A 7,082-nucleotide genomic window follows, 5' to 3' on the forward strand; every position below is an offset into this window, starting at 1 on the left:
AATATTTCCGTGCCTTCCTCAATGTTTGGTTCATAAACTGCTAAACTTAGCCACAGGAACCTAAGCACGTATAACTCTTTTCTAATCTTACTAATACTTTAACTCTTTCCAAAAATAAAAGAAAAGAGGACATAGTTCACCATCTCCAACCCTGACCTCCTGAACTTCACCTTCACCTTCACCTGCCTGATGATTATTTGTATGGAATACATAGATTTTTCTCAAATGCATCATGTCAGGATCTATTTTGTCATTTCTAGAATTTTCTTTCTTTCTAGAATTATCTATTTCTCTGATTAATACCATTATTCTTTCAGACCACTGAACTCAAAGCTTTGTTACTACAATTGAATTTTTCTCCCTACATCTAGAATGTTACTAAATCCCATTCATTTTTTTCATCAGTAATATTTCCCTGTTTCAGTCATTTCATTTCTTCCACCCCTGTCTTGGTCAGACTCTTATCACTTATTTCTGAACTACTGCAATAAGCCAGTAAATTGCATCTGAGCCAAATCTTCTACTACTTCACATTCCCTGGGATGGGTCTAAGAAACAAGACCAACAATAACAAGTGTTGGTGAGGATACAGAAAAATTGGAACCCTGATACATTGATGATGGTGTAGTCACTGTGCAAAATCAGTTTCTCAAGGTTAAGCCTGGGATTATCATGTGATCCAGCAGTTCTGCTCCTAGGAATTCCACTTATAGGAGGATTGAAAATACATGTTCCCTCACAAACGTGCAAATGCTTTACATTCATGTTCACTGTAGCATTATTCACGATCGCTAAAAGTTGGAAGCAGCCCAAGTATCTATTGATGAAAGAATAGATAAAAAAAATGTGGTATAGTTACAAAATGAATTATTTGGCCTTTAAAAGGAAGGAAATCATGATACATGCTACAACATGGATGAAATTTGATTATATTATGCTAAATAAAATACATTTGTCACAAAAGGACAAATATATAATTCCACTTCTATGAGGTACCCCCAAATAGTCAAATTTGTATAGGCAGAAAGTAGAATGATGAGGCTGGGAGGAGGGGAGGAGGAGGAGGCATTGTTTAATGAGAACTGAGTTTCAGTTTAGGGAGGTCAAATTTCTGGGGATGGATGGTGGTCATTGTTACATAACGGTGTGAATGTACTTAATGCCAAAGAACTGTATGCTTACATGTGGTTTCAAGGACAAATTTATACGTTACACATATCTTAAAACAATAAAATATAAATGTTCAAAGCAGCATTATTTATAATGGTCAAAATAGAAATAACCCAAAGGCCTATCATTAATAGTAAGAAAGTATGGTATATCTAGACAGTGGACTATTACTCAGCCACAAAAAGGAATAAATTGCTGATGCATATGCTACGATGTGAGTGAGCCTTCAAAAGACAGGCCCAAAGGCCAAATTTTGCATGATTCCGTTTATATGAACTGGACAGAATAAGTAAATCCAATATACGAGATATTGGTGAATGTCACCAAGGCCCAGGGGAGGAATGAATGAGAACTGAGTCCTAATGAGTACTAGATGTATTTTAGGAGTGAAGAAAATGTTGTGGAATTAGTGTCATCAAGTGACAGTGACACAACTTCTTGAATATCGGAAACCTCACTGCATTCTATAATTTACAAGGGAGAATTTTATGACATGTGAATTTTATCTCAAAACACCCCTTACATTTTAACTCGTGACTTTTATGATGCCACGTCCTAGCATCAGCTTACTATTTTTACTGATGTGACTTTGAGGAAAAAATTAAACCATCTCCCTTCTTACTCTGTAAAATAGGAATAATAACAACTGCCTTACCAGATTGTTGTATTAAACAAGGTAACGTATGATGTGTATCTGGTGTAGCGTCTGAACGATCCTCTAACCTTAAATTTTTTAATGGCCCACCGTCTGCAGGACATATGTCATTTATAGGTCTCTAAAACCTTTTAAACTCTACGTGATAGCGTGTATGCCAGAAGTACATGTTCTGTTCCTTTTTGTTAACTTAAAAATATTCCAACCTCCTCTTTTCCAGGCTGGCAGACATTCAGCAGCACACTCTCCCAAGATTGTTTGCTCGCCTTTGCTCCTGTTGCGTTGCCACACTTGGAGGCAGGAGATGGGCTCAGCACCAGCCAGCAGGACATGATCCAGAGGGGCAGTGAGGGACAGAGCTGCTGGTAAGGCCGTGGGGACAGTCGATGCTTGTTTTGCAAGTATAAGTTGCCTCCAGTTTAATGGTTTAATCTCTTTTCCAGCCTTCACCTCTAAATAACTCTGCACTGTCTCAAATACCTTTATCATCTGTGCTTTGGAAACAAGGATTAAATTGTAAGATCTGTGCATCCACTAAAGTTATATGCTAACTTACCCAATGTTCTGGAGAAAAAATTTTCACAGATTCTCAATGTCTATGAATTTTTAAAAAAGAAGGGAGAATCATTCCTATGTAACTATAAGCGTAGAGAAGTATGCTATCTATAATCATGTTACAGTCTTTCTCTTCTCCATTTTTACCTCATTGATAGCCACTTTGTCTCAGTCTTGTTAAGGACCAAATAAGTTTTAGGACATTTTGGCACTGTAGAACTTGCAGAGAACTAAATTATGGAACGGCAGATCTCAGGAGAACCTATGTAATTTTTCATAAGATTTTCTGAAAATACAAATAAAGGCAATGTCTCCCCCAAGAGGGAGACACTAAATTTAATTTCCCTTTTTATTATGTTCTATAATTAGTGTTCATAAAGATCAGTTAGCTCTGAATGTCGATGACCTGCCCAGGGTCCCAACCTAAGGTTTGATTATCAGACCATTTCTCTTATACACAGGTATAGAAGTAGGAAACTAAGGTATTCTTTCCTAAAATACTTGAGATGAAGTCTAGAGTGAATACTATTAAATATGTCTCTGCCTGTTCTAAAATCTAGTTAAAAATATAGGGATATTGTAGGAAAGAAACTAGAGATTAGATAGTAAAAAAGAAGAATTAAGCATTTTATTTATAACTCTTCCAGTGGATAATTCAGCTTCAGTTTCACTGAACCTTATTTATGTATTCAGCGTAAAAAATCTTCTAAAAAGCTTCTGCCCTCACTCTAGACACCTGAGTATTTAAGGTGCCACTTGATACTTCTTAGAGGCTGTCCTGGCCCTGAGAAATCCCTTTCAGTGAGTACTTAGTTAAACTCCCATGATTCTCAGTATTGGCATTTTCAAGACACAGGGCAAGTTCATCTGTCTAGATTACCTCTATACTCTGAGAATTTAAAGTTACTCTGCAAGGGAGAGGGAACTCAGCACAGTAATAAGTCTTAGAATGAAAATTTTCCCCTTGCATGTTAATATTTTTAGAGTAATCATTGTCACTGAAAATAGACTTCCTCTTTCCACTCTCATACTGGAAAATCTTAGGTAATTATGAATAAAGCATTCTTTACTTTTCCCCGCCTTCCTTAATGATTGCTTTACCTCACATCATGAGAACGGTGACTACGCATTCTGTTCTTGTCCTTTACATGAAAACTGAAAATGCCTTTTTAAGATGGAATTTTTACTCTTTAGTGAAGTCATAATGTTTGAAGATATTCTCTTCTTGAAGGTGAAGGGAGGATAGAATGAAGTACAAATGTTCATGGAAAAGTAAAAAAATAACTAAAACAAAGAGACAACAAATTAAAATATTAGCTTTCCTAGGAAAAGATTTTATAAGTAGCTCTCTGAGAGGTTCCCCCCAAAATCTTAATTTTTTAACAGTTGGATAAAACTCTGCCTTAGACTTATTTTCAGTAATAAATAAGCTTTGGGCTTATTGTTAGTACATTTATTAGGAGTTTGTTCTTGGGAAAATTATTTAACTTCCTTAATCCTTGCTTTATATAGCAAGTAGGTAATGATAGATAATAAAAGGATTGTTTTGGGATAATATGTATAGGGTCTGGCACATAGTAAGTTCTCAATTTTATATTAGTATTTGTTTTATTATTATTTACTGCTATTAATTCTGTTTTCAGGGGTTTGGTTTTTGGTTTGTTTTGTTTTGAGACAGAGTCTCCCTATGTTGCCCTTGATAGAGAACCATGGCCTCACAGTAACCTCAAATTCTTCGGCTTAAGCGATTCTCTTGCCTCAGCTTCCCAAGTACCTGGGACTACAGGCACCTGCCACAGTGCCCATCTATTATTTGGTTGTAGTTCTCATTGTTGTTTGTCAGGCCCAGTATGGGTTCAAACCTGCCACGTCCAGTGTATATGGCTGGTGTCCTAGCTGCTGAGCTACAGACACTGAAACTGTTTTCGGTTTTTAAAATATGAATTCATTTGAAAATATTTCTTGAGCATCTATCTAATATACCAGGCACTCTTGGGAACTGGAGCTGCATTAAATGCGTGATAAACAAAAGCATTGCTGGACTTAAAGTCTAGACTGGGAGACAGACATAAACAAGATGAATAGGAATGATAGTATGCTAAATACCAAGAAGTACTAGGCTGTATACATCTAAAAGATGAAAAGGAAATTGAGTGGCATGTGAAGTAGTAATTGAGGGTCATGGTAGTCAAGGAAGGCAGCTTTATGAGAAGATTATGTTCTAAGTAAAAATCTGATAACGATATAAAAACAAGCCTTAAAGTTATGTGGGAGAAGAGCACTCTAGCTGGTAGAGAGAAACCATAAAGAGCTAGAGTAAAGGTTTACAAAGAGTGATTCAAAGAGAATCAGAGCATCTTACACAGCTTAGTCATCTAAGCTTAGTAAACATTTGTACATACACCCAAGTGAATGATATAGACAAGAACTTCAGAAGTTCAGGGAATGGCAAGGTCCATTTGAACTATAACAGTAAGAGGAGGCTTTCCGAGGGAAAGTGGCAGGGCATGGCTTGGATCTAGAAGGATAACAAGAATTTGGAGTTAAGGAATGACACTCCAGCAGAAAGAAGTTGGGGGGAAATTGCATGAGTAGGAGTGAAATAGAGATGTTGGCTTTGGGGGGTAGAGATGGGCCAGGTAGAGGCTAGTGATATGGAGGCAGAGGAGAGGCTACTTTGTAGAGAGTTCGTGTTGGCAAGTAGTGGGAGCAAAGCTGGAAAAGCAGGGTAAGGTCAAAGCCCCCAGTAAGGCCACGCTGAAGATGATTTCACGCTATCCTGAACATATTGGGAACAGTTAGAGTAGGTGAGTAGCAAGGTGAATTCATGTCCTTAGGAATATTATTTTTACAAATTTAGAAAACTAGGGAGTTAAACGTAGTTGTTGCAGTGATTTGAGAGATTGAGAACATGGATTTTGACAAGAGAGAATGAAAATAGTGAAAAGAAAAATGGGGATGGAGCCAGGTGCAGTGGCTCACCCCTGTAATCCTAGTACTTTGGGAGGCTGAGGCAGGTGGATCACCTGAGCTCAGGAGTTGGAGACCAGCCTGCACAAGGGTAAGACCCGGTGTCTAAAAAAACAGCCAGGCGTTGTGGTGGGTACGAGTAGTCCCAGCTACTTGGAAGGTTGAGGCAAGAGAATTGATTAAGCCCAGGAGACTGAGGTTGCTGTGAGTTATGATGCAATGGCACTCAACCCTGGGGCAACTGAATAAGACTCTGTCTCAAAAAAAAAAAAAAAAAAAAATCATGAGGATGGACTTACTAATTACACAGAGGGGATAAAGAAGAAGAATCAAAGGTTTAGTTTCGAAGTGACCTATTAAGTGTTGGCATTAAAGAAACTAGGGAAGCTGGAATATATTATGACTTTGAATTGAAGGTGACTGAAGTAAGACAATCCAATGTAGATAATTCCTAAGGCTACTAAAGTTTATGTAATTTTTGACATACAGGCTGAATTAAGTTTCTAAGATATGTTTTTACTATGCATTATAATCCATGTAAATACTAACAGTGCAAAAATTGTTTGCATGAGAATATACAAAAATATAAAAATTATAAAAAATAATTTTTTATATAAAATCCAGATTTTATATTTTTAAACTATAATGGAAAGACAGAGAATCAAAGCATTAATTTGGGACTATTAGGCAGACATCTTCTAATCCAAATAACTTATTTCATGGAAGGGAAAAGGATACCCAGAGATGTTACATGAGTTTCGTAAGGTGAGGCCATTAGCTATTCCAAAGCCTGGTGTAGCCCCAGGTCTCCATATTAAGAATTTCCACCCCTCTCCAGTTAACACTATCTTTCTATAAGAAGTATTAGTGATTTGAATTTTGGCAGCTTGGTGGTGGAGAATAGGATTAGAAGATTTAGTTTGCCCACAAGCACTGTTTTATAGTCATTCTTCTAATTAATTTGGACATTTTTTGCCCTTTCTCATCAAACACATCTAATTTGTTTAGAAGCTTCGCTCTTCTTAAGTCATCATTTTCTCCCACCTAAAGTCATTAGTGAGTGTTTCTGATTTAAAACGTCATCTGTTTCTTCAATAGTTTGATAAGGAATAAATATCTCTAATGTTACACTCTTTTCCTCTTTATCTTTCAGAAGAAAAATGGCTTTTCTCATTGGTCTGTAAAACCACTGACCTACATGAAATGTATGAAACTCCCTGGCTGATTTTCCTAATCTGGCTTCTAGTTACTTCAAATTTAAATCACCACCTGGACTTTCAAATTAAGACTTAGGTATTCCTTCCTGAGATACCATTCTTAAGAACTAAAATCCACGGTCATTGTTAAAGCAAACCTTCTCAGTTTATCCTTTGAGTCAAAGGATTTTAAAACAAAAATAGACCCTCCTGAGCACTAAGGCAGTGCTTTATTCACACTGTCTTCTTCAAATGTTTTCTTCTGCTTCCCATCCATTATTTGTTTTTAATACAATGTAGTGGCTCGGCGCCTGTGGCTCAAGTGACTAAGATGCCAGCCACATACACCTAAGGTGGCGGGTTTGAATCCAGCCCAGGCTTGCCAAACAACAATAATGGCTGCAACCAAAAAATAGCCAGGCGTTGTGGCAGGTGCCTGTAGTCCCAGCTCCTTGGGAGGCGGAGGCAGGAGACTCGCTTGAGCCCAGGAGTTGGAGGTTGCTGTGAGCTGTGATGCCACAGCACTGTACCCAGGG

The 7,082-nt window shown here is 37.5% G+C and overlaps 1 protein-coding gene across 2 annotated transcripts in view; it reads left to right on the plus strand.

Moving 5' to 3' along the window:
• TET2 (tet methylcytosine dioxygenase 2) overlaps positions 1–7,082 on the plus strand; it is a 131,256-nt gene that overhangs the window by 36,191 nt on the left and 87,983 nt on the right. For both annotated transcript variants that reach the window (XM_023517032.1, XM_003796334.1), the window contains exon 2: positions 2,046–2,190. The gene's annotated coding sequence lies outside the window, so the exon portion shown is untranslated. The remainder of the gene's footprint in view (positions 1–2,045; positions 2,191–7,082) is intronic.

The sequence above is a fragment of the Otolemur garnettii genome, unplaced genomic scaffold (assembly GCF_000181295.1).
Source record: "Otolemur garnettii isolate 467f Iridium unplaced genomic scaffold, OtoGar3 scaffold00103, whole genome shotgun sequence".
Taxonomy (NCBI): Eukaryota; Metazoa; Chordata; class Mammalia; order Primates; family Galagidae; genus Otolemur; species Otolemur garnettii.